The 26333-nt window shown below is 37.7% G+C and overlaps 1 long non-coding RNA gene and 1 pseudogene across 1 annotated transcript; both read left to right on the forward strand.

Moving 5' to 3' along the window:
* Positions 1–7896, forward strand: LOC132508144 (uncharacterized). Its single transcript, XR_009536455.1, has 3 exons — positions 1–131; positions 6243–6325; positions 7715–7896. It is a non-coding gene; the product is annotated as an uncharacterized LOC132508144 (long non-coding RNA).
* Positions 7897–23899: 16003 nt separating this feature from the next.
* LOC132507939 (FACT complex subunit SPT16-like) lies at positions 23900–24909 on the forward strand (annotated as a pseudogene).
* The last annotated feature ends 1424 nt before the right edge of the window (positions 24910–26333 follow it).

Raw genomic sequence — 26333 nt, forward strand, 5'->3', positions numbered from 1 at the left:
TCTCTGTATTGCAGATGCCTACCATCGGGAAGTTAGGTAAATTTTGCAGTCTCACAGACAGTGGCTTTGGAGAGTCCCAGGCCGTTCTGATTCCAGATCTGAAGCGCATGCTTCTGCCGTTCCTCCTCTAGGTAAGTACCGGGGGCGCTCAATCAAGGACAAGTGAAATCCGAGGAGGGCTGCCTGACAGATGCCTGAATGAATGAAGGGTAAAATCTCACTGCTGGACCACAGAAAGGAGCCTGTGAATTCTACTCTCCTATCTTTAAACCAACCAAATCCCCAGCAACAAACCCAAACCACAGTGGTATTAGCTCATCACCTCAGTCCCTGGAATTCATGCAGGCAAGCTCCAATTTCATCCTGTTTCTCTGGTCTTGTTTAGCATCTCATCTTGGCTTCCAGTCATTGCCTTTCACCTGCTTACATCCTCGGCTCCTTCTGTCCACACCTCCTCCATATGCTCCATTAGACGGGATTCTGTGATTCTGATTTGTGTGTTTCAGCTTCTGCCTTTCACTCATGTGAGTAAAACCTGTGGGCCAGGCTTCTTGCCACACAGATTTTGGCCAGGAAGGATACTGCACCATGTTCAGAGATGAATGTTTAATCACTAGTAACTATATTTGGACATTTTCCTAAAAGTTGTTAAGCTATTGCTTTTCAAGCTGGTAAAACCATTTTGTGTTTCATTTTATTTTATTTTAAATCCATAAATTTGGTTCTTTGTCAGTTTAATCATTTGGTAACTTAATTCTTTCTTCATTTTCCACTGGGGACCCCGGGAGTGTTGGCTCAACAATGCTCAGCCCCGTGGTTCCTTCCTTCAGTTGGGCTTCTACTTTCTGCAAGTAGAGGTGGAATTCCTGAGTCAGACCCTAGAGATGATGTGGCAGGGACATGGGACAAAAAGAGGTATTCTATTCGGGTGGCTGGGGAGGAGTGGGTAGAACTTCCTATGGTCCAGCTGGGTCCGGACAGTCTTGTTCCTTTACCAGGACTCCCCCGCGATGCTCATCTGGGATGAGGCTGCAGCACCTCTCTCTCCAAGTCATGCAGAAGGAAGCAGAATCTAGAGCATTTAAAATCGCTTATTTTCCTTCCCTTACAGAGGTCCGAGATGAATATGCTGAGAATTAATAGCTTTAAAGAAATGGCTTAACAACTTTTAGAAAAATGTCCAAATATAGTCATGATGATTAAATACATTTTTCTGATCACAGTTAATATTTACCAATTCAAGTAGAAACTTTTCAGTTTATATCGATTTTTGTTTCAAAATTTTAAACATCACTTTCAGTTTCTTAACACTCTAGCATCTAAATTTAATGTTTTTTTGGATTTTTAACTTTAACTTAGCTTTAATTTTTAAAGCTAAGATTCCTTAGCTTTCCTTACAACTTTACATAGATCATGACTAAATATCAAACTAATTTGAGGAACAAATCGCCCAATCCACTAAAGTGTTCCCTGCAAAATATCCTTACTACCTTTCTGTTGATTTGAGCAGTTTTCTGTTTTTAAGTTGAAACTTTCTGCAAACTGTTACTTATCTTTCTGTTTCTGAAATTCTTGATAGAAACCAAAATATGAGCATTTTATCTCTGATAGGACTCTTGGCTAATTCTGATTTATTTCTGATGCTCTTCCATTTTAAATTTCATTTAATGAAAATTCAATTTAATTCTAATTCTAAATGAATTTTAATTAAAATTTAATTTTCTGTGTTTTAACAATGTAAATTAGTTAAACTAAAAATCACTTGCTAAAAATGTAATTTAAGGCTGACATGCCATTCGGGGAATTGGTAAAATGATTCTAAGTGTGCTTACATTTTGGAAAGAATCATTTCATGACAAAATATCTGAAAAAATCAAAAGTCACATGCTGAATGCCAAAAATTTGGATGGAAAAAGTGGTTCATATTGGTACATCCGGTAAATTTATTATTTGCCACCATTTTAGCATTCTATTAGGATTATTTTATCAGGTAGCCAATCAAGCTCAATTTAGCCAATATGCAGAAGAATATATTTGATTACATGTAATAAAAAATATTTTTATTAAAACTACTTAAAACTACACAGTTTGTAAATTTTTGTCATTCTGCAAAGTAATTAGTTCAAGAATTGATTTTTAGTGAATTGGCCTGCCTCCCTATCCAGGACTCTGTAGTTAAAAATACAAACAAGAACATGAATAATAATGGCAACATTTATCGTCAATAGACAGTGAACCAGCGCTGGGCTTGGTACTCTGCCGTAATTGTCTTCACCGAATACAAACAACTTTTCAAATAAGGTATTATTATTATAATTTTACAGAGAAGGGATTTGGGGTTCAAAGAAGTTAATAATATAAATTGACCTGGGGAGGAAGAATCAAAACTTCTTATCTCAGTGGCCAGGTTGCCTAATATAGTTCCCAAGCTGTGAAATGCAAGATGGAAATGACCCATCTCTGCCCTAGATCTATAAAGATTGAGATGAAGAAAGAGGTTGCTCCTGTTTCACTGTCTAAATAGAAAGAGTCCAGCAGTTCCACAGATTGTAGCATCTGGGGCAAATTGCAGGTGGACTGGGAAGGTTTCCAGCCCATTAATTGCTGAGGGTGTGGGAGCGGCAGTAGAGGTGACACAGCTGATAGGTCAGGTCTGGGTATCTAGCTTGCAGGGGGTTAGAGACTGGCCTCTCCAGGTCATGGCTGCAGCTCCACATTCAGCATAGTCAGCTGCCTGCTTGTCCCAGCGCCTCAGCACAGTTCTCCATTCTTCCCCTCTAAGGCCGTTAGGTCTGATAGATACAAAGGGATGGGCTGTGGCTCCTAAGAGCAGCCTGGAACTGATTATTCTCTGGAATGATGTCAGTCAACCCTGCATGGCTGGGAGGAAAGTGAGGTCTCTTGTCTTGTAACCTCAAAGCATAGAACTGAAGGGCATGTGCTCAAATCTGGTTCAAGGGATCCAGCTGTCAAGGTCCACAGACCAAGAGGGATGCATATGGGATGCTTTTGACTGGCATCTAGCAAGCTTTTGTTTGGGTAGATTGGGATGAGATGTTTATGGGCTGAAATGTTGTATGAGTCTTAGTTCTTTATTAATACCAGCCAGAAAATAACCCCTCCTCCCTTTCCTGTCACTTTCTGTAACTGTCACTGACCAGCCTGGAGTGATTATCCTGAATTTTTCTACCCCAGTGACGGGTCTGGGTGTAACTGGTGATTGCTATGTGCTCTGTCACTCTTGCCTCAATGCTGCTTCCCCTCTCCTGCTGCAGCTTCAGGAAGAACAGAGCTAGAGAATGAAGGGAAAGGGACCTGGGAAGATTTCCTTTTCCTTCTTATTTATTTAGTTATATAGCAGGTTCTTATTAGCTATCTATTTTATACATATTGTGTATATATATCAATCCCAATCTCCCAATTCATCATACCACCACAGCCCCCCACTTTCTCCTTTTCCTTCTGCTCGAGATGACATGATACAATATCTATCAGATTATTTTTCCCTTCTAATGCCTCATCTCATACCCTTCTCAGAATGAATGTTTCTAGTTAGTGAGATGACAAGTTTTTATATACGATTTTTTAGTTTATTTTTTAAAATTTACAAATCAGTGTTTTTCTTAATATATTCACAAAGTTGTACAACCATCACAAAGTTGTATAACAGAAAATTATCACAATCCTCAAAAGAAACCCTCTTCCCATTAGTCCCCTTTCTCCTCCCTTCCCAAGCCCCTGGCAACCACTAATCTACTTACTGTGTCTATTGATTTGCCTTTTCTGAAAATTTCATAAATATAGAATCACAATATATGACTTTTTGCTTCTGGCTTCTTTCACTTAACATGATGTTTTCTGTTTTCGTCTATGATACAGGTTACAGCCTGTATCAGGACTTCATTCCTTCCTATGGCTGAATAATATTCCAGTGTGTGAATATACCCCATTTGTTTATCCATTCATCAGTTGATGGAAATTTCACTTGTTTCCATTTTTTGGCTATCATGAATAATGCTGTTATAAATGTTCATATACAAGTTTATGTGGACATATGTTTTCATTTCTCTTGGGTAATACTAAGCAGTAGAATTGTTGGGTCATATTGTACTCTATATTTAAATTCCTGAGGAAGTAACTACCACATTGTTTTCCCCAGTGGCTGCCCCATTTTACATTCCCACCGACAATGGTACAGAGTGAAGCAGGATAATAAATTAGTGCCAAGTAAGGCAAGTAAATTACTGAAAGTAGAAATGGACAATGTCATTAGTGTGTGAGATTAAAATGAAAAAAAAAATACTACAGTTAGTGACAGCAAGGCGAGATGGGAGATGGTGTTGCTTAAAAGAAGAAATAAAAAACTGTTTTGATTCACTGATGTCAGTGAACAAAGTGGGATTTGTACACATAACAAACACTAAGCTAGGAAACTGCCTTCCATGTGCAAGAACAAGAAACTAGGAGAAGAAAGGATATCCTGAAATATTCAAGGAAGCTTTCCTTTTTCTGCCAACCTGAGAGATAACAATAGGGGATTTCGAGGAAGAGCGTTTTTAAATGTTTGTAGACTATTTTTGTTTCTGTCAAAATTCCTCAGGTGAACAAAGGAAATCAATATAAATGATAGAGGTCTCTGATACATTTAGGAAATGCAAAACAATGACAACAGTAAGAGCTGGACAGATCCTAACTGATACAGAAGTGGTGGAAAATTCCATTACCTTCTGAATATTTATCCCTGAGACTACAGTAGAACATCTACTGCTAACATTCATTCAGTCAGGGCAACGCTGAGTTAAAATGGTTTAATCAATCAAACACATTAGTCAAATTTTTACCCCCATACCCAGGAGAAGCAGTCTTTCACAGATGTTTTATACATATAGGATCACCTGGAAGAGAGACATGTTCTCAGCTAAGTATGGAGAAGACTTGATTAGAATTACCTACAAATATTTTGGGGCATTAGTCTTAGCTATTAGGATGTTCTGCATAAAACCCCCAGAAGTTAATAGGAATTAATCTATGATCAGCCAGAATAGGATTAGGCCCCAATTAAGACCACAGGGATGGTTTATGGGATGACACCTGAGATTCTGGCTCTCAACCTGCACATAAGGAATGTACTAGAACTCTTTCTCATACTTTCAGAGCCCATGTTTGATCTGTCACACCCATAAATCTTTTACAAAATTTCATCGTATGTATACTTTTTTCTTTTCTCTTTCTCTTTCTGGCTGCGCCGTGTGGCTTGTGGGATCTTAGCTCCCCAACCAGGGATCGAACCTGTGCCCTGTGCAGTGAAAGCGTGGAATCCTAACCACTGAACAGCCAGGGAATTCCCAAAATTTCATTATATTTTGACTTGCCATACATATTTGTTGAGATTGGGCTTCACTACATGTTGCAGAGTCCCAGAATACCAATGGCTTAAACAAAATAAAATTTTATACCTTTCATGTAAAGTCCAGAGGTGCACAATGCAGGGTTGATATGGCAGCACTAATCCACGGTGACCCAGCCTTTGCCCGCTCACCAGGCTACTTCCATCGTGTGTGCCTGTATCTTCATGGTACAGCCATCACAGCTGTGTCCCAGGCAGTAGGAAGGAGGAAGAGACAAGCAGCGGCAGGTGTGCCCGAGCTTATTCATAAGGAGGATTAGAGAAGCTGCCAGAGCCAACTTCCACTCCCATCTCATCTAAGAACATAATCACATGACCACACCAAACGGCAAGGAAGGCTGGGAAACCCAGTTTTAATGCCCAAAACCATTAGCCCAACAGAAAGAAAATGTAGGTTTCCATTTTGGTAATTTGTTTCAATTACCATGAAAGAAAGGGACAACACATACAGGGGGACAGATTACAATACTTGCCACATTTTGCAAGTAAAGTACTAGTCTAGGTTAGGTATTGTAATTCTTCCTTTTAGTTTCCCTACGTTTACTTTTTTGAGTTTCAGTGTTGGCTTCGACTTCTACTGTAACTGGCTTGATCCCTGGGACCTCCAGCCGTGGAAATGAAAACTAGATAAGGGTGCACTTCATGGAGTAACAGTGAAAATGTTTCCTCTCAGTATCACACTATTATCACTGAATGGTTATACTTATCTCTTGTGCCCTCTTCCTGTGATTATTGACTTTCGTTTTTTAATTTTTAACAAATTATCAAATTTAGCTACTCAGCAAATCATCTTTCCAGACTGATTCCTAAACGTCGTTGTCTGTTTGTGTGACAGCCATCTCCACATCACTATGAACACTTTGGATGCTCTCTGGACCTTCTGAAGCACGGATGTCTCTTCTGTGACAAATGTCAGATGTGAGTAAATGAACTTTACCCCAATGGAGAGAGAGACACACTTTGCATAAATGATCAAAATTCATCAGTGGTTTGCCAACTTACGAATCATCAAAAGGAACTATCCTCTATGGCCAAAGAGATGGGAATAGATAGTGTCCTTTAAAATCTGGGACTACAGGTAATAATAGGCATTTTGTATTTGAAAGTTGCTAAGAGAGTAGATCTTAAAAGTTTTTATCACAGGAAAACAAAATTATAACTGTGTGCCAATGGATGTTAGCTAAACCTATTGTGGTGATCATTTTTCAATAAACGCATACATCAAATCATTATGTTGTATACCTGCAACTAATATAAACTTATATGTCAATTATATCACAATTTAAAAAAGTAAAATAAAATGTGGGAATATAATTACAGAAAAAGTTGATAGTGAAACATCATAAACATTGAAAGAAAATCTTGCTTCAGGTGCCAATTAAAGTGGGTTACCAAGTTAAAGAAGAAAAAAATAGTCTATTTAAACTATATAAATATAAGAAGGATATTTTAGGAACAGAATTATCCCTCAAAATTATTCATCCAAATCTTTTTATTTTGTCGATGAGGTTACTGAGATGTAGGGAACTGAGCTGAAAACACAACTGAAATTAATTATAAACCTCTTGAGGATATCATTTCTATTTTTGTCATTATTGAATAATAGTCACCTGTAAAATCTGACAAGATTTTGTCAGATTCTCACAGGAATACAAATGATTAAAAATAATATAAATCATTAATTAATGTAAAACCCTTAGTAATATAAATTTGGGAGCAAATTCCTAAACTTCTAAAAATGAGGGGAAAGAATTATTCATAAAAAGATATAGTTCAGAGGATGAGATTGACATTTAAGTATAATACTGTCCTTTTTGTGCATGTAAAAGAGCCAGTCAATATTTAAGTGTAATTATCTAACTACTAACATTTAAAAGAAAAAAAATTACCTAACTACTAACATTTAAAAGAAAAAAAAAGAAAATTGTTTTTTTTTTCATCATTTATTTCCTACACTCTCATCTCTTCACAGTAGGCAAGATATAAATTTTTCTTGGTGAAATCTAATGAAGAAACCCACCAACCTGCCCATCAGGGCCGAAGCCAGGGCATCTATCAGCTAACAATTACAAGTTGTATTTAGTCCCATTTATTTGTAAATTAGCTTCTTCTTTTCAGTATATTCTTCCAAAAGAAGGTTTGGAAAATATTTTATCTGCTTCTATTGGTTAAGGAACATTTTCTTTCTTGCTTTGATTGCCTAATGAAGAAAACAATAACTATGATCAATTTAAACAAGACCACAGATAATCTAACCGTGAAGCTAAAATAATTGCTAACTTTCCATCATTTCTGCATCTTCCATAGAATGACCTTCAGCCTGAAAAGTTCACTGAGAAAGTCAGTAACAATTCCTGTCATTGCTTTGTATCCCTGATAATTGTGCTCAGAAAAGAGCTGACGTGACCAGTGCACTGAAGATGTTGTTCCTGGTTCTTTTAAAGGGCATCTCTGTCAATTTTGCTGCTGTGGACATCTATCCTTCCTTAAGAGTCATAAGTTAAAATTGAAGAATTTATGAAAAGTTGTTATTGAGGTGATATTAAGATATAGTAGCCTTTAATGTATTATCACATTCTTAACAAATGTTACTGGGATGGCAAAATAAGGCAAGAAACAATAAAAAAATGGGAACAGAAGGGATTTCATAGGATTTGTCCTTGGTTTGTCATTCTCTCTCTCCCTCTTTCTTTTTCTCCCTTCCCTTCTTTCTCCCTTCTTAGAAACTGGTTGTTGAAAACCTGTTACTGAATGATTTTGTAATGGCAGAACATGCTCTGGCAACATATCAAATGCTTGAAAAAATTAACGTGAGGAACAGGCTGGCAGCTTGCTGAATTCATTTAAAAGACAGCAACTGTTATGGAATAAACAATCAAAAGCGAACACTAGCTGGATTTTAAAGTAAAATTTCGTACTTAATTGAAGACTGGTATTAATTGAACTAATTCTTCAATGCATAAGGGCCATTTTCATACTGTTAAAGTATTGTTTATAGAATGAGTTATGTCTTCTTAGGCACTCTCTGGAGGGATTGTAAAGAGCTTGTGACCATTTTTGAACGGTTAAAATACTCAGTACATCATCACCAAGATGTCCTTCTAGGAAAGAATTTCATTTAAATCCAGTTAAAGTAGACTTTAATATTCATAAGAGGATAGAATTGTCATCTGAATAAATCTATCATGCAGATAGATAGATAGATTCTTGTGGCAAGAATTAAATAAAGTCCAGAAGCTTAACATTTTACTGGAATTTTTTCTTTCAAAAACTGGAAATAAAAATAATTTAATCTTTCAGTTCGTGGAAATGAGCTTATAAAACTTTCAGACCACAATTGTAAGGTAGATGCACAGAAAAAGGGGAAATTTAAAAAATCATGAGGTTTGGGGGTTTTCATTTGTTTGTTTGTTTAATTCTATGCAAATAACTTTGAAAACCTGAATAACATAAAGAATATTTTGAAAAATATAACTTACCAAAACTTAACCAAAAGATTAGAAAAAAAATCTAGGCAGATAGATTTCCAAAAAATAAATAAAGTAGTCCAAAAGTTGCTTTTGTTTCTTCAAACGTTTTCCTGGGAGAATTCTATAAAATCTTTAGAGAACATATAATTCCAATGTTATTTAAATTGTTTCAGATCATAGAGAAGGGGGAAAGTCCCTAAGTGCATTTAATAAAGCAAGTAAAACATTTATACCAAAGGAATGACAAAGATCACAAACAAGGAAATCTATAAACCAATCTCATTTATTAATAAAGTTCAAAATCCAAAATAAAATATTAGCAAATAAAACTAAGTAGTTCCTGAGAGGAGACCAAGGTGGCCGAGTAGAAAGATGTAGAACTCACCTCCCCCCATGAATGTATCTATCATACATCTACCCGTGGAACAAAAACTAACCAGAGACTGGAAGAAAGATTCCTGTACAACCAGGGCTATAACAAAGGAACACATGGAATTGGGTAGAAAGGGAGGAGAAGGAATCAGGTTGTGAACTGTGCCCCTGGGAGGGGACTCAGAAGAAGAGGAACATTGCTTGGGTGGAGATTCTCCCTGGGGAGTGAGCAGTTCAAGCCACATACTGGGCACCACCGCCCTGGGCTCAGACACAGGTAAGACAAGTCCCCTTGCTTTGTTGGAGGGGCAGTGACTAACAGACGGGCTGAGGGAAGCCTGTACCCCACTCATGAGAAGCACGCACATGCTTGCTTATTCCTTTAACAGGGTAGGGGGGCAGATTGAAAGTGCAGGTTTCCCGCAGCCTCTCTGGAGAATGCGCCTGCCTGAGCTAAGCATCTTCTCTGGCCCCGCCTGTTTCATGACACAGCTCTACAATATGACCAGGACAAGAGTGGCAGTGGCTGAGGGGAGAGCTCAGCTGTGAGGGATAAAGGCAACTCAGACCTGGAGTAGCATCTGAGCAGGGCGGGGGACAGTCACTACTAGTGCTTAAACAGGCAGCACATCAGAAGCCATCCAGGTCACTGAATGTGACCAGGGCAGCCACTGTCCATGCCCAGATCCATGCTGAGCACTTGCACCAGCCCCTCTTGCTCCAGCACTACTCCCCTCTGGGTTGAAGGTGCCAGTTCTGGGAGAGGGGAGAGCACACACTTAAAGGGAACAGAGCCAGCTCAAACCCAACAGTCAGGGCTTCTACTCCAGCAACTTGGGACCCACTCTCACTCTGGATATGGTGCTGATGGCCATTGAGCAGAGGTGAAGCCTAGGCACAGCAATCAGAAAAGAAAAATAAATAAAAGGCATCCAAATGGAAAAGGAAGAAGTAAAATTGCAAGGAAGTATATTGTATGATATAATACAATACATAGAAAACCCTAAAATCTCCACCCAAAACTATTAGGACTAATAAATGAATTCAGCCAAGTTTTGTGATATAAGATTAATACATAGAAATCTGTTGCATTTCTTTACACTAACAATAAAATATCAGAAAGAGAAAGCAAGAAAACAATTCTGTTTAAAATCACATCAAATAGAATAAAATACCTAGCAAAAATTTTACCCAAGGAGGTGAAAAATCAATATTCTGAAAATCATAAAGCACTGATGAAGGAAACTGAAGGTGATTTAAAAATTGAAAGATAGGGACTCCACTGGTGGTCCAATGGTAAAGAATCCACCCTCCAATGCAGAGGGTGCAGGTTCGGTCCCTGGTTGGGGAACTAAGATCCCACATGCCGTGGAGGAACTAAGCCTGTGCTCTGCAACTATTGAGCTCGTGTGTCTCAATGAGAGATCCCCTGTGATGCAAACTAAGATATCCTTTGTTCTTGGATTGGAAGAATTAGTATTGTTAAAATTCTGCCCAAAGGCTCTACAGATTGTTTGCAACCCCTATTAAATATGACATTTTTCACAGAACTAGAACAAATAACCCTAAAATTTATATGCAACCATAAAAGACCCCAAATTGCCAAGGCAATCTTGAGAAGAAAGGACAAAGCTGGAGGTATCATGCTCCCTGACTTCAGACTATACCACAAAGCTACAACAATTAAAACAGCATAATACTGGAACAGAAATAGACACATAGATTAATGCAACAGAATGGAGAACTCAGAAATACAGCCACACACTTATGTTTAATTAATATGTGGCAAAAGTAACAAGAATACACAATGGAGAAAAGATAGTCTCTTCAATAAGTGGTGCTGGGAAAACTGGACAGCTACATGTAAAATAATGAGATTAGAATATTTTCTCACATCATATACAAAAATAAACTCAAAATGTATTAAAGATCTAAATGTAGGACTGGAAACCATAAAACTCTTAGAAGAGAACAGAGGCAGAACAGTCTTTGACATAAATCATGGCAATACTTTTTTTGGTTGGGACCTCATTAAACTTAAAAGCTTTGAAAAGCAAAGGAAACCATTGACAAAATGTAAAGACAACCTACTGAATGGGAGAAAATATTTGCAAACGATATGACCAATAAGAGGTTAATATCCAAAATATATAAACAGCTCATATAACTCAATACCAAAAAAACCAAACAACTCAATTTAAAAACGGACAGAAGACCTGAATAGAAATTTTTCCAAAGAAGATGTACTGATGACCAACAAGCACATGAAAAAATGCTCAATATCACTAATGATCAGAGAACTGCAAATCAAAACCACAATGAGATATCACTTCACACTTGCCAGAATGTGTGAATGTCTACAAATAACAAATGTTGGCAAGGATGTGGAGAAAAGGGAACACTTGTACACTGCTGGTGGGAATGTAAATTAGTGCAGCCACTATGGAAAACAGTAAGGTGTTTCCACAAAACACTAAAAATAGAACTACCAGCAATTTCACTTCTGGGGATATAGCTGAAGAAAATGAAACCAGTAATTCTAAAATATACATGCACTCCAATGTTCTTAGCAGCATTATGTACAATAACCAAGATGTGGAAGCAACCTAAGTGTCCATTAGCAGATGAATAAAGATATGCTCTCTTTATATATACAATGAAATATTACTCAGCCATAAAAATGAATGAAATAATGCCATTTGCAACAACATGGATGGATCTAGAGGGTAGAATGCTTAGTGAAACAAGACAGGCAAAGAAAAACAAATAATCTGTGTTATCACTTATATGTGGAATCTTAAAAATAAAACAAATGAATGTATATAACAAAACAGAAACAGACTTACAGATGTAGAGAACAAACCAGTGGTTACCAGTGGGGAGAGGGAAGGGAGGAGGGTCAAGATTGGGGTATATTATTAAGATATACAAAGTATTATGCATAAAATAAATAAGCAACAAGGAAAAATTGGGCAGCACAGGGAAATATACCCATTATTTTCTGATAACTTTAGAGTGTAATCTATATAAATATTGAATCACTATGTTGTATACTTGAAACTAATGTAATATTGTAAATCAACTATTCTTCAATAAAAGAAAACCTCAGTAGTTCCTTAAAAAATAGTAGATCATTACCAAGTGACTTTATTCTAGAAATGTAAGTTAAGTTAATATTATGACCTGTATTGTCATATTATAGAACCAAGAAGAAAATGCATATGACCATCATCAACAATGCTAAAACAAAAACAAAACACTGAGCCAGCATGTTTTATGTGAACAATCAAGAAATATTCTGTTGATATCCAGAAAACATTAAACAATGTCTACTGTCACATTTCAATTTAAATTGGACTAAGATATTAACAAATGCATTTAGGAAAAGAAAAAGAAATTAGAGTTTCAGAAGTTAACAGGAAAAGTTAAAATGATCGTAACTGAAAATATTATTTCATTCTTAAAAACTGCAAGATAATTAAACTAAAATTACTTCAAACAATAAAGAAATTTATTAATATAATGATGTACAAATTTAATAATGGTAAATCAATGGGCTTTATGCATATGGCAATAGGACATAGAAGAACAAATTCCATTTGTAGTATCAATAAATAAAATAAATAAGGAAACATTTAAAACTAATATGAAAAACCTATACGAGAAAACAGTTTTGAACACTTCTGAAGGCACAAAATAATATTTGAAGAAATAAGAAAATGTACCATGTTCTTCGATAGGCACATTCATTGTATAAACGTCAATTCTCTCTAAGTTAATTTGTTAATTTAGCATGATCCCAATAAAAATGCCAACTGTTTACCGTTGATTTTGTTATTGTTCTTTGTTTGTTTGTTTGTTGGGGGTTTTTTTGCGGTACGCGGGCCTCTCACTGTTGTGGCCTCTCCCGCTGCGGAGCACAGGCTCCGGACGCGCAGGCTCAGCGGCCATGGCTCACGGGCCCAGCTGCTCCGCGACACGTGGGATCTTCCCGGACCGGGGCACGAACCCGTGTCCCCTGCATCGGCAGGCGGACTCTCAACCACTGCGCCACCAGGGAAGCCCTGTTCTTTTTTGTTTTCAGATCGACGGATTATATCTAGTAAAGGTGATTCTCAAGTTCATTTTGAAAAATGAACATACCTCATGCATATATCCTGATAAATAACTCTGAATGAATCAATGTTTTAAATGTAAAAAATAAAACAATAAAAATATAATATAAAAATACAAGTAAACTCCTATAAAGGAGGAAGTTTTTTAAATTATAGACTCAAATCTATAAGCCATAAAACAAAAGACTGTAAAATTCAACTACATTAAAAAAACTAACGCATGTGGTAAAAGTATTATAAGCAAATTAAAAAGACAAGTGAAAAAGTGGGAAAATTATCTGTGACTCATATCACAAAGGAAAGACTCACCTTCCTCATAAAAAACTGTCTTTGAAATAAATAAGAAAATGTCTACTAAACAAATAGGGAAAAAATAATAAAAGGATATGAATATAGACAGTAAAGCAAAGGCAATATAAACAAACTCTAGATTTGTAAAAAGCTGTTCATCTGCACTCATAATAAAGAAATACTAATTCAAACATTAACATACTTGTGGTCTCAAAACATGGCCCCAGAATTATTTGGCATTCCTCCCATCAGGTGGTGTCACTTTCCCTTATATCTGGGGTCTGTAATGTTCTGACAAACAGAATACAGCAGAGGTGTTTCAGTGCCAGTTTCTGGGCCAGAGCTTCTAGACACTGGACGTACTGTCTCCTTCTCTTAGAACCCAATCACCATACTGTGAGGAAGCACAAGCCTCCAGTAGAGATGCCCATGTGGACAGGAACCAACAGCCAGTACCAGCTTGCCAGCCATGAGAGTATGCCATCTTGGAAGGAGACCCTCCAGCTTCAGTTGAGCAGTCCTAGCTAACACTGCATGGAGCAGAGATGAGCTGTCCTCACTATGTTCTGCTGAAATTGAAGATTTGTGATTAAATTAAATGATTATCTTGTTTTAAACCATTAAGGGCTGACTTAGCATGGTTTTTGAAATACAGCCAATAGGTAACCAGAGCAGCCATGATTATTGTTTTTCACCTCTTTTAGAAGGGCAAATATCCAGAAACTTGACAACACAGGGCTACGTGGAAATAGTTACTCATACACATTCCTAGGAGATAAGAACACGAATTGAGGCAGCTGTGGAAGCAATTCTTTTCCTGTTTTGTTCTTTTTTACTCTTTTGATTTTGGAATTATATGAATATAATATCTTTTCCACAAGTCTAATTTGAAAAGAAAAAAAGTTTAAAGTATACGCAAGTTACTTTATTATGTAGGAAATTTATACTTAATATGTGTATTAAACTATATAGTTTATAAGAAAGACAATTTCACAAATATTGTCTCATTTTATCAATCATAGCAATTCTGTGACGAATACATAAGTAGGATGATTATTATCCTACAATAATCTAATTACAATTGCAGAAACCAAAACTCTAGTTGTTATTCATCAAGCAAATGGCATGGCCAGAATTTAAATTGAGCTGTCCTTGCAAAAGGCAGCTTGGCTTACTGGAAAGCAAACTAGAAATTAGAAGACCCAGGTCCTACTTTTAATTTTGTCTTTGATTCCTTGAATATTTTTGAATGAGTTGCTTAACTTAGCTTGCATTTGATATTATCATCCGGAGACCAGACATGAAAATACCTACTGTTCTAACTTCCCCTGGAGAGCATTATAGGGATAAAATAACATAACAAATGTGAAGGTGCTTTGAAAATAAGTAAATGCAGAACATTATCACCAGCAACTGTAAATATAAAGCTAAAATAGATCATGGCTCTGCTTAAATATAACAGAATAAACATACTGCATTTACAGTAAAAATGATGGAGGAAGAATACCTGTCAACATGAGATGTAGACAGATTTCCAGGAATTAGGAAACAGATGGAGAAAAGGAAACTGATGAAGTAGGAGAGAGGCAGCACTGTGTAGCATAGACTCAGAAAAAAATACAGTCAAAAGGTTGCTGATCATCCCCAAAGATCTCTGGACTGTCTCAGGATTTGGATATACTATGTTCATTACTTCCACCACAAGTCAGAAATAAAAGGCTTTTTTATAAAGATATCAATGTCCACTCCATTCAGGCATTTAGGTGTCTCCAGTGAGAGATGACTGACTCTTGTCCAGTCATCTCAGAGTTAACTGACAAGTCCCACCCACATACCCAGGCCTCTCAATCAGCTTTCTGTTGCCTCATTCTTAAAAATGACCATTGAGAAAACTGGAAAAAAAAATAAAAAACAGGGAATAGAAAAAAAAAATTTAACTCCCATTGGTATCTTTAGAAAGTCTCACCAAAATTTTCCATCAGCTGTTATGATGAAGGAAAGAAAGAATAAGAGAGAGAGAGGCAGGAAGGAAGGAAGGAAAGTAGGAAGGATGGAAGGAAAGAAGGAAGGAAGGAAAGAATATACTAAGTAACAATCAGAAAACAGAAAGACCTCTTTGACATTCTTTCCACCCACACAAAAATCAGTAGAAATTTAAATTGCAAAAATATTCTAGAAAGTAATACAAAAGGATTAGATAGAGGGGAAAAATTCAGAGTTATGGAATATCAGTATATTAGATCCAACATATAACTATGAAATTCCAGAAAGAGAAGATAGTAAAATTGAAAGGAGGAATTATCCAAGAACTAGAGTAGCAGTTCTCAAGGTGTGATCCAAGGACCTCTCAGGTCCTCTCTTCTTCTTAGTAACCGAAACAACATAACTCAGCAGATAGAGAAGGATGTCAATAGATAATATGAAAAACTGGAAAATCTAGAACTAGCTGTGTGAGGCTTTTATCTAGAGATAATAACCATTTAAAGACATAACTACTACAAGAAACAGGTAAACAATTAAAGAGATTGTCTGTGGGGATAGGAATGGGGACAGAATAAATTAGTTAACGATCCTTTCTTTTAAATATCAGTATTTACGTATCTAACTATTATAGATAGCTCAGTTAATAGAGGGTTCACTATCATGAAGGAATTTCCCACAGTTTCACATTAGGAGGCTGAGAGTTGATCCTTCCTGAGTTTTGGAGGTGAAAATTATTGACACTAGTCTGCAGGTGGGTCCTCCTGTTGACTTCATGTACTCCCTTCCATGTAACTGTGAAATTTTGTGTGTGTTTGAGGAACATTGTGTTGTGCTATCTTTCTCAGTCTTAAACTACGAAGTAAATTAAATCCCCGCTAAATGTTCTAGCTCTTCTATCTTCCTTTCCTTGTTCCCCCTCCAATTCCTCGTTGGGTTGTCCCTTTATAATTCCTTATTACAAACTTGAAACTAATGAGCTGGAATTTTTATTAAAGAGTTTTATGTTCTTTTAAAGAAAAACAATTGGGCAATTTATATTGAAGCAAATTCTTAGAATCTCTTACCCTAGTTTTTAGTGGAATATTTGGGGAAATCCAGGGACATCTCTGGAACAGCAAACCTCTTTAGATTGGATCCTGTCTCCTGAAAGGGGACATTAAGTGATGACCTTGAGTAATGGACACTCTGGAATGGAATGATGGAAATGGAGTAGAGACACCTAAGAGCCTTGTGCCCCTGTACAGACACGTGGGTCTACTGTTTCCTGGAACTATGGAAGTCAGCCATTAGCTTGATATATTTCACATGCCACTCAAGGGGGGAAAAAGGACGTAAATACATCTTGCAGCATAGTAGTTGCAGTGTGACCAACCATCCTGGTTTGCCTGGGGTTATCCCAGTTTTAGCACTGAAAGTCCTGCATCCCAGGAAACCCCTCAGTCCCAGAAACACTGGGACAGTGGTTATCTTATGGTTGTATGCCTAGTGTGAAGTCAACTGCCTAGAATAAAATCCCAGCTCCACCACTTATTAGCTGTGTGACTTTGTTGAAATTATTATTTTTTTCCACATCTTTATTGGAGTATAAATGCTTTACAATGTTGTGTTAGTTTTTGCTGTACAACAAAGTGAATCAGCTATATGTATACATATATCCCCATATCCCCTCCCTCTTGAGCCTCCCTCCCACCCTCCTTATCCCACCCCTCTAGGTCGTCACAAAGCACCGAGCTTATCTCCCTGTGCTATGCAGCAGCTTCCCACTAGCCATCCATTTTACATTTGGTAGTGTATATACGTCAATGCTACTCTCTCACTTCATCCCAGCTTCCCCTTCCCCCCGTGCCCTCAAGTCTGTTCTCTACGTCTTCATCTTTATTCCTGCCCCGCCACTAGGTTCATCAGTACCGCTTTTTAAAATTCCATATATATGCGTTAGCATACGGTATTTGTTTTTCTCTTTCAGAGTTACTTCACTCTGTATGACGGAGTCTATATCCATCCACCTCACTACAAATAACTCAATTTCATTCCTTTTTTTAAAAAATTTCATTCTTTTTTATGGCTGAGTAATATTTCCATTATATATATGTAGCACATCTTTATCCATTCACCTGTCAATGGACATTTAGGTTGCTTCCATGTCCTGGCTATTGTAAATAGTGCTGCAATGAACATTGTGGTATATGTCTCTTTTTGAATTATGATTTTCTCAGGGTATATGCCCAGTAGTGGGATTGCTGGGTCACGTGGTAGCTCTATTTTTAGTTTTTTTAAGGAAGCTCCATACTGTTCTCCATAGTGGCTGTATCAATTTACATTCCCACCAACAGTGCAAGAGGGTTCCCTTTTCTCCACACCCTCTTCAGCATTTATTGTTTGTAGATTTTTTGATGCTGTCCATTCTGACGGGTGTGAGGTGATACCTCATATGTGTTGAAATTATTTAATCTCACTTTTTCTCAATTGCTTTAATGAAAGTGGGGATAAACTAGTACGTATGTGGTGGGGTTGTGATAATAAATGACTGACTATGTGTAAAGCCAAAGTAGTGCCTAGTAGATAGCAAGCAATCAATAAATATTACCTAACAAAACCAATAGTAGTGCTACTATTTTCAAGTAGAAAGATGATTTATTGCACACCAAAATAAATAGAGTTGTGTACATAATATCATTTTGGTTTGGAGATTAATGAGGTCAAATAGCGCCAACCAATGGATATTTGGGGATGTCAGCTGAATCAAAATCAAGTATTTATTTGGTTAATCCTATAAACTCTGCAGAAATAGCTGTCAGGAAAGGCAGCACCTCATATTCATCTGAGCTGTAGACAAAGCTTCAAACAATAGGTGATATTAAAACAACCCAATAGGGCTTCCCTGGTGGCGCAGTGGTTGAGAGTCCGCCTGCCGATGCAGGGGACACGGGTTCGTGCCCCGGTCCGGGAAGATCCCACATGCCCTGGAGCGGCTAGGCCCATGAGCCATGGTCGCTGAGCCTGCGCGTCCAGAGCCTGTGCTCTGCAGCGGGAGAGGCCACAACAGTGAGAGGCCCGCGTACCGCAAAAAAAAAAAAAAAAAACAACCCAATAATCAAAGCTACTTTCATACCTAAGATGTGAGATCATGTTCATCTTGCATCAAATATTTACTGTTGAAATCGAAATGGACATCAGGTATTTACTGTTGAAAGCAGAGGTAGTAGAATAGGGAATGTAGTGAATCAGGGCCATGTGTAATTGAGCTCGAATTGTTCTAGTATTTTTTTTTTTGGAAGGCAGCTATGCTCACCACTATACCACCAAAGCTATTTTTTTTATATTAAGTAAATTCTAAGTCTTTCTGAAATTGATGGTTGTAAAAAATGTACAGTAGACATAGGCTTTTTTCTTTTCTTTTCTTTTCTTTTTTTTTGCTATTCAACATCTGAACATCTTCTTTTTTGTTAATCCCCCATCATGTGAGCATTGGTCCCATTCTGGAACCAAAAAGGCCAAATTCTGCTTCCTCCTCCCCTATTGCAGGTATAACAGTAGTTTTCAAACCTTTGTGTGTGTCAGGATCACATGGAAAGCTTTTTAAAACATGGATTGCTGGGCCCCATACCTTGGAGGGATTGAGAACCTACATTTCTAAAAAGTGACCAGGTGATATTGATACCGCTGGTGAGGGATCACACTTTAAGGACTAATAAGTTAGTACAGGAGCACAGGACTTAGGTCAAACAAAGAGATGCATCTGTCTGGGACTTGAGACAATAATGCAAACACCAGGACGACTGAGAAATTATCTGTAAATAGAGCAGGCATATCAGGAATCCAGCTCTGTCAACAAAAATGTTCAACAGCAGGTTTCAAATCAGGTTTTTATATGTGTCCTTTGACACAGCCTAATATGTAGGGCATAAAGATACTAGGAGTCTGTCCTTTGTAGTTAACAGTGCGGTCAGGGAAAAGGGGTGAGAGATGTGGTAGCAGGGAAAAACTCAGATGAGGGAGGAAGATGCTGCTGTGAGCAGCAAGCAGCCCAGAACAGTGATGAGTAAGTTGTTGAAGGCACTGCTAAGAGACTGGCCTGATCACGTGACCCCACCCCCAAACTTAGTTCTGACCTTGTGACTCACTACGTGACACAGGGTGAGCCATCTGACTTTCAGTTCCTACCCTACTAGGAGGAGTAATAAAGCAGACAGAGATTTTATTGTAATAAATAAATTAGATTAAAGGAATTTGCATGCACTATAAAACAGAGCATTCTTGTGGAAAGGGCAACAAGAGTGACATTTTTAACATTAAAAAAAGGCTCTTCTTGCATCAGTATTTCTACTGAATTTAAGATCCCCTTTCTAAATAACACTCTTTATTTCATCTTGTTTTAGCCACAGTACTGATTTGTTAATTTGTTAATTATTTTTTCTTAAAAATTCTTATAACTCAAGAGATTCAAAGTTCTTTCTAAAATCCAAACCTTAAAAGTAGATAATTCAGTGTTAATTTAGTCTTCTTATGTATCTATAGGAAGTCTACCCTATATATTACATTAATTTGATTCATAATTAAAATTATTTCCACAAAGAAAATTCCAAGCCCAGATATCTTCATTGATGAAGTCGATCAAATATTGAAAGAACTACCAATTTTGCACAAACTCTTTCAGAAAATGGAAAAGAGAATATTTTTTCTCATAGAAAATTTTTTTATTGAAGCATAGTTCATGTATAATATTGTATGTTACAGGTGTACAACATAGTGATTTACAATTTTTTAAAGGTTATACTCCATTTATAGTTATTATAAAATATTGGCTGTATTCCCTGTGTTGTACACTATATCCTCGTAATTTATTTATTTTATACATAATAGTTTGTACCTATTAATCCTCTACCCCTATCTTGCCCCTCCCCCTTTTCCTCTCTCCACTGGTAACAACTAGTTTGTCCTCTATATCTGTGAGTCTGTTTCTTTTTTGTTATATACACTAGCTTGTTTTATTTTTTTTTTAGATTCCACCTGTAAGTGATATATCATACCGTATTTGTCTTTTTCTGTCTGACTTATTTCATTAAGCATAATACCCTCCAAATCCATCCATGTTGTTGCAAATGGCAATGTTTCATTTTTTTATGGTTAAGTAGTATATATATATATATACACACACCACATCTTCTTTATCCATTCATCCATTGATGGACACTTAGGTTGCTTCCATATCTTGGCAATTGTAAATAATGCTTCTATGAACTCTGGGGTGCCTGTGTCTTTTCAAATTAGTGTTTTTGCCTTTTTTCACATACATAACCAGGAGTGGAATTGCTGGGTCATATGGTAGTTCTATTTTTAGTTTTTTGAGGAACCTCCATACTGTTTTCCACAATGGCTGCACCAATTTACATTCCCACCAACAGTGTACAAGGATTCCCATTTCTCTACAACTTCACCAACATTTGTTATTTGTGTTCTTTTTGATGATAGTCATTCTGACAGGTGTGAGATGATATTGCATTGTGGTTTTTGATTTGCATTTCCCTGATGATTAGCAATGTTGAGCATCATTTTATGTACTATACCTTTTAAAAAGAGTGGATATCATCTAGGGAAGATCAAAAGAAATACAAGCACGGTGTATGGAGTCCTGTCTCCTTTGACCTTCACAGTCTTTCATAGCACACGATTCCTTCAAACACAAAATCATTGATACTCATACAGCTAAAATGTATTGATACTAAAATATGAACCCTGACTATAGGTAGATTGTACTCATTTAATACTCACAAAATCCCTCTAAAGCTATTACTATGATTATTCCAATTTCACAAATGAGAAAACTGTAAGTGAATTTAAGTAACTTGGTCAATGTCACACAAAAGCTAAATTTTGTAATCAATTTTCAAACGCTCATTTGATTTCTTCTGAGAGATAGAAGGTAAAAATAATAATCTGAGAAGCTTTGCATGTGTATCTTCTTGGTAGTCAGAGTGTTGCATAGCTTTGTACGCGGCCCTAAGTGATGCTCCTCTCCAGATATTAGCTAAAACATTAAAAAGACTTCCTTTTTCCTTAGAACTAGAAAGGATCTTGAAAAAATTGTTTTCTAACTGTTCGCTTCTAAGAGGTGTATTAGTGCACACCCATTTTATATTGCCATCAAATCTTAAATCTCCTGGTTGGAATTCAAAGTAATCACATTGTTTTGATATTTCTAAAACAGTGAGAAAGCAGTGAGGTAAAGCAGCATCCTCTGCCTTGCTCCCAGGTCTAGATGCTTCTTTTCTCCTTGTGTGTTCTTACATGACCATTTTCTTTCCCATCTTTCCACACTCAGCCCACACCCAGCCTCCTCTGCTTCAGACCTACTTTGTAACCTTGCTGTCACATCAGCACACTTAAAGAAAGTTTACTTTTTTCAATCCATTCTACATATTTCAGCAGTGTCCCTTCTGCATCATGCTAATTTGGTCATGTTATGCTTCTCCCTGGAAATCTCCCCCAGCAACTTATTGCTTAAAGAATAAAGTTGAAACTCCTTAACATGGCATGACACTGATACATTAATCTATCAAATGAGAAATATTTACAATGATTGTTCCATATCTTAGTTTTCCTTAAAACATTCCTATGAGGAAGATAGATGTCAAATATTCTCCCTAATTGTAAATTAAAGAAACAGAGGTGAATTACTTTCCAAAGCTATCCAGGAATTAGATGATGAAACCAATGACAAATTATATTTCTTAGTCCTCTGTTTTGCCTCGAGAACAGTGATTTTAGTCTTTTTTTTATATCGCTTTGGCACACACAATAAATAACTCCCATGTTCCATACATTCCCATGTGCATACACATGACATGTCCAATTGGTGGCTCTCTATCAAGTATCCCTTTTCTACCACTTATGAAAACCTATCAGCGCATGCTGGTGAGAGGCAGTGTGGGATCAAGGTTAAGAATCAAACTTTATAGCTCCATAGCTCTGGGTTTCAGCCTAGGCTCTGACCTTTATGACTGTAAGACTCTGCGGCAAATTGTTTAACCTCTTCAAGGCACCATTTTCTTATCTGTAAAATGGGGGTGAATAAAACACAGATCTTAGAGATTTAATGAGAATAGAATGAGATATTTATAAAGTTCTTAGCACTTTTATTTGCGGTACGCGGGCCTCTCACTGTTGTGGCCTCTCCTGTTGCGGAGCACAGGCTCTGGATGCGCAGGCTCAGCGGCCATGGCTCACGGGCCCAGCCACTCCGCGGCATGTGGGATCTTCCCGGACCGGGGCACGAACCCGTGTCCCCTGCATCGGCAGGCGGACTCTCAACCACTGCACCACCAGGGAAACCCTGTTCTCATTTATTTTGAAATTTCCTGTCTGAGGATTTGAACTCTATTTTAATAATAAGTTCCTTGCAACACAGCCTCCTAATGGATTATGACAAAGCAGTGTGTAATAATACTGCTTTCTAGATAATGCATCTTTAAAAGAGGTAAGTAGTTGGGGGAACTCTGTGAGTTTCCTCATGCAGTCTTGTCTCCTCCAGACTCAGGTGTGCCTGGAAAAGAGGTGCAGAGCACAGCAAGCATGGGTGTGGCCCCTCTGCTAAGGAGCCCCCAAATTGTTAACAGCAGAAATGAGGAGTAGACTGCAGTCAGTGGTTTCTTTTCAATAGGCTTTTGAAAAGAACAGTCTCTTTTCTTAGGGGTTAATAAATACCATACAAGTATTTAAGACAGTCTTGTATTTTTTACATAATTATTGAAATATTGCTGATTCTAGAATTAATGAGAGCAATACTCAAGAGTGTTAAAAGTCAAATCTTTGACTTCATCTCGAGCTGGATTCACGTCTCCACTCCTTTACTTACTAGGCAGAAATCCTGAAGTTACTTGACTTCTCTGGGTCTCTTTCCATAGTTGTATGATGGGAAAAATAATAAAACCTACATCATAGGTAGATGGTTTGAAGACTAAATGAAACCTTAGATGTAAAATGTTTAGTACAGTTCCTGTCACATCCTAAGGACTCAAACAATAATAACCCTTATTATTTTCTCATTTGAAATCACTTCTCTGGTCTCCTATTTGACCCCATTTTGAAATACTGGTATTTTTATCCATGGTTATTCTTCTCAGTACCACCCTCACTTTTCCTGATCTCTTGTGTTCAGCGAAATTGTGTCTACAGCAAAGAAACCTCAAGTGTGGGCTGAAATGTAGTTGGAAGGTTGACAGAGGACCTAGTGTTTGGATTTCTTGGAGGCCTTAACTGGGATGACGTTGGTCAGGACATGTAGCATCGCTATTCGACTTGCTCAGAGGGGATCTGACCAAATGAAGGGACCATGGAGTCCAGGAAAGGAGAGCAAAGGGGTGCTGGAGATCACCACAGACTTGGGGAAACCTCAGCATATGCATGACTGAGATGACCTCTATGCTGAGCAGATGGAATGAGAAATGAGGCACAAACTGAAAACAGCATTTAAAAATTTCATTGAGAAAGTAGAGGCTCTAACTAAGGAGGAACTGGACTTTGAAGTGCCTTTTGGGGACTTGGGATTTAACAGAGCTCCTATAGGAGTACCTGCTTCCTTCAGCCTACTAGTATTGTGCTGGTAAATGCTACAGAAAGGCCACCTTTTGTGGTGACGTTGGATGAAGTGGAGCTGATTCACTTGGAGCAAGTCCAGTTTCACCAGAAGAACTTTGACACAGTAATCGTCTACAAGGACTACAGCAAGAAAGTGACAACCATCAATGCCATTCATGTTGCCTCTCTTGACACCATCAAGGAATGGTTGAATTCTTGTGACCTAAAGTACACAGAAGGAGTACAGTCCCTCAACTGGACTACAATTATGAAGACTAATGTTGATGACCCTGAAGGCTTCTTCAAACAAGGTGGCTGGTCTTTCCTGGAACCTGAGGATGAGGGGAGTGATACTGAGGAAGGGGATTCTGAGTCTTAAATCAAAGATGAGACTTTTAATCCTTCAGAGGATGACTATGAAAAAGAGGAGGAGGACAGTGAGGAAGATTATTCATCAGAAGCTGAAGAATCAGATTATTCCAAGGAATCACTGGGCAGTGAAGAAGAGAGTGGACAGGATTGGGGTGAACTGGAGGAAGAAGCCCAAAAGGCTGACTGTGAAAGTCGCTATGAGGAAGAGGAACAGAGTCGCAGTATGAGCTGGAAGAGGAAGGCATCTGTGCACGGGTCAGGCCGAGGCTCTAACCGAGGTTCCAGACACAGCTCTGTGCCTCCCAAGAAAAAGAGGAAGTAACTTCGGAACTTTGACCCTCAGCTGCATTCTTCCTTCAGCCAATCGCTGGAAATTTTACATGGCATAGAAACTTTAAAAAAAAAAAAAGCAAAGAAAATGGAGGCTGGTCCTCCATTCAGAGTTCTCATTAAGTCATCAGGAGCAGACAAGCTGGCTGTGTTCTGAGAACCTTCCAATTTGTGCAGGAGAAAGCTTCTCTGAGAAAGTGTTGCTTGAGCCTTCCTGTCGTGCGTGGGAATGTCAGCAGGCTGTTGGGTACAACTCTAAGCCCGATTACAGTTTAGCATTTATAAATTACCATCGGCCCACATGATTTATCTCAACCTTTGTACCAGTATGGTTTTAGTAATAACATTGCATGTTTTTAGGTGAGATAAATGGTAAGAGTAAACTCCTCCTTGAAATTAAAAAACATATGTTAGAAAGATTAGCAGTGCCAAGCAGTTTATAATGTATCTTGCTCCTAAGGGAAAATCCTATGGACATTTTTACAGCCAATTACAATGAATCCAAAGTAGCATGAAGAATTGCCTCACTCTTCCCTTTTCCTAAATTCATTGCATGAAATGCTGTCCTCATTTTTGATAGAACTGAGTGATCGCCTTGTGTTCAGCTTGTCTAACAAAGCAATTGCAGACCTAACCGTTCCTGGAAGAATCCAGCCAACTGCTAGAAAACTCAGTAATGTTGTAGAATAGTGGTCACAAAACGTGTGATTTCTGGAACCAACAGGTTAATCACCCAAAAATATAACAGCAGATTGTGGCTTAAGCTACTACTCAGCACCCTGTCTTTTTCATCACTGTGCCTCTCCAGCCTTTCTTAATATAGTCTTCTTTCTCCTTTCACTTATATCCTTCCAACTGCCTCAGAAAAACAGACTTACACATGCACATGCACCTTCATATTTACACATTTACTGTATTTCTCTATCCTTTCTTCAGTCCTCCTCTTTTGTATATATATTAAAAAAGGTAAGCTTTAGGCATCAGATCACTATGTTAATTTTCCTCTTGATATCTAAACTTATTACTGGATAATTATGCATTAATTAGCAGTTTAGGGAAACTAGCAACTTCATATACAAGAAGTTACTCTCTGGGGTTAATAAAGATCATACAAGGCACAAGAAGCTAAAGGAATCCCTGGTGTTCCATTAGAGTGGTTACCTATTATAATTCTCCCTAAGCTGTAAGCCCTGTGAAGGTGGGTATTGCATCTACTTTTTCCATCACTGTATTGTCAACACTTAAAAATAATGCTCACTATATGGCAAGGAATCAATAAATATTTGCAAAGTAAGTGATCTCATGGAGCAGCGGCCATGTATGAAGAACTGAGTTAGGTCCTGAGTAAGAAGCAGCCTCAGTACTGAAGGAGTTCACAATCTATAAAGAGGAGCCATGGCCTTTGCTCAGGGATTA

Source organism: Lagenorhynchus albirostris, chromosome 17 (assembly GCF_949774975.1).
Source record: "Lagenorhynchus albirostris chromosome 17, mLagAlb1.1, whole genome shotgun sequence".
Lineage (NCBI taxonomy): Eukaryota > Metazoa > Chordata > Mammalia > Artiodactyla > Delphinidae > Lagenorhynchus > Lagenorhynchus albirostris.